Consider the following 2,778-nt stretch of genomic DNA (forward strand, 5'->3'; position numbering starts at 1 on the left):
AAGGGGATGTTTTTCTGCGCAGGTGTTGCTAATTTTATTTTGTGTCGTTTACACAATAAAACGTCCCTATAAGGGGATGCATTTATTAAAGTGCCTCTATTCCAAGCGTTAGTAAACCTTGTTTTTTTTTTTTTTTTTTGTAGTGAATTGGCCTCAACAATATCAAGAAGAAGAGTATCAAAGGCAGTTGATGGAAAACCCCAATGGACAATACATGGAGGAAGAGTGCACCTACTATCATGCGCAAGCTGTCACATTGAGTAGTGAAGAGGTGGTTGAAAATCTAGTGGAAGAGGAGAAGGAGGAGCAAACTAAAGTTCTACAGGAGCCACATCAGGGAAAAAGACGAGAGCACTAAGATTTCTTCAACTTTAGCTCTTATTCTTGAAACACCAAGGCTAGGAGAGAAGTCTGTTAGAGCTATCACATGAGCAAATTGAGAATATTAAGATAGAAAAGCTCATTGAGTTTTCTTCCTACTTTATTCCAGTTCATGATTCCCCACCGGATGAGAGACTGTTTGAGAAAATTCAAAGTGGTTCTCCCTGATCTATACATTCGGAAGCATCTTGCAATAGGAATAATTCATTCCCTTTGGTGCAAGAGAAGAAAAGACTGATGCTTCAAGTTTAAAGTGTCATAGTCTGGCTGAAGTTAGCGCTCATGGGAGGCACCCCATAGCTTATCCTATTATTTTTTCTATTTGTTTTTCAATTTATTTTTATGTTTGTCGTTAGTTTTGTTTTTGTTACTCTTTTATTTGTTTTAGTGTTTTATTTTGCAGGGACAAGTGTGTTTTATTTCAAGTTTGGGGGTGTACTATAAGCCATGCTATTCCAGACAATTTCGTCCAGATCCCAAGAAAATTCTTTCCATGATATAAACGTATTGGGGACAATGTGTAATTTAAGTTTGGGAGTATGTGAGACACTTTACACACACTTTGTCCCAGTTTTAGTTTATATTTATTTTTGCTGTTTATGAAAAGAAAAAAAAAATTCCCAGTTTCATTTTATTTTTATTTTTGTTGTTTGTGAAAAGAAAAAAAAAATGCATAATCATGTTTGTCTTAAAACTTTGGTTGATCTTAAAAATTGTGATTTGATTTCATTGGTGAGCTTAAAATTTTGAACACATAATCTGATAATTGAGTTTTTCAGTTTGGTTACTTGCTTAGGACAATTGAGAATTCACATGTTTGATCTGATCGTACACAAGCACATTAGCACTTAATTTGTGGGGTATGACATGAAGTCTGATGTGTGTGTTTCTATGTTCTGGGTGAAACTGGATGATTTATTAGATGGATACCTTGGCATATATATATATATATATATATATATATATATATATATATATATGTGAAAAAAAAAAGAGAAAAAAAAATCATTGATAAGCTTTTCACTAAGTAACTGGGCCTCTTGCTTCAAAGCATTGAGTGTTCACGTCAAAAGGTGAAAATTTTTGATTTGATTGATGTCATGGTTAGTTTGGTTTCGTAGCCTTTTTGACTCGAGTTAGTAAGTCCTAGGGGTGTCTCTACACCCAATGCCCTAAAACCATCTGGTTTGGGAGTCATTGACTTAACACTCGTTACATGGGTCGATTAGAAAGCTTAAGGGAACCAAACATTGCACAACCTGACGAAAAAGAAAAAGAAAAAAAAAAAAATATGCCATCGTTGTTCATTCTAAAAGGGATTTCAGTGAACTTTGAGATATGAAGACATTGCACATTGGAAATACTTGGAAGCTTCATATTTATGTGCTAGTTCACCTTACATTGTTTCGAACTTGTGATGCCTTAGCATGTCTTTTGTAAGTAATTAAATTTTAAAATTCCAATTCATTGTGAAGATGAAGTTTATCTTTTTAAGCATGCTAATGAATGAAAAATCATGGTTTTGAGTGATACCTTAAGTTTTGGATAACATAAACTGTGCATGATGTTTGTGGGTAACATTTCTGGAAAACCCTCACGAAACTTCACTCGTCCACTAGGGAATTCCTAGGGGTTTAAAAGGCTTGTTGCATACATTAAATGCAATCGTGCATCCCGCGAAAGATGGATTTATCTTTTGTTTTCTGTTTTTTTCATTCTTGTTTTTAGTTTTGTATTGCTAAGGGACTAGCAATATGTAAGTTTGAGGGTGTGATAAGTGCTAAAATATTAATATTTTTCAGCCCTTAACTTGCATGTTTTAATCATTTGATTTTGGTTAATCAGGTCATTTTAATTCCTTTTTGTGTTTTTCATACTTTTATAGGCTTTTGGAAGAAAATGAAGTAAATCTAGATGATTTAGGCTCAAAAGAGAGAAGATAGAAAATTGGGAGCTCTCTAACACTGCGATCGAGCGCAGTACCTGAGAAGACAAAGCACAATTCAGGCCAGGAGCGATCGAGCGCATGCCAGAAGAGGATCGATCGCAGACCTGCGATTGAGCGCACACGGGTTGCGATCAATCGCACCCGTGCGCAGGAGACATATCAAGTGGCGGCCAGATTATCATTCTTTCCATATTAGGGTTTTTCAACTCCCAATTGTAATAGGTTTTGAAACCCTACGAAATCCCTAGGTTTACTACTTTGTCAAGGACTTCTAAAGCCTATAAATAGACCCTTAAGCCTCTAGAATAGGTATGCTTTGTAAGGAGAAGAAGAGGAGCTCTTCAAGTTCAAGTCTCGGGTTTATTCTTTTCCTTTCTTTTCTTTTCTTTATGAAGATGTTTAACATCAATTTTATGTGTAGCTAATTTAATTAGTAGGGCTTGATTGAA

At 35.2% G+C, this 2,778-nt stretch overlaps 1 protein-coding gene across 1 annotated transcript in view; it reads right to left on the reverse strand.

Moving 5' to 3' along the window:
- The window catches only part of LOC132185381 (glycine-rich protein 5-like), a 5,680-nt gene that overhangs the window by 1,096 nt on the left and 1,806 nt on the right, over window positions 1-2,778 (reverse strand). The window lies entirely within an intron of this gene.

This window comes from Corylus avellana, chromosome ca6, assembly GCF_901000735.1.
Source record: "Corylus avellana chromosome ca6, CavTom2PMs-1.0".
Taxonomy (NCBI): domain Eukaryota; kingdom Viridiplantae; phylum Streptophyta; class Magnoliopsida; order Fagales; family Betulaceae; genus Corylus; species Corylus avellana.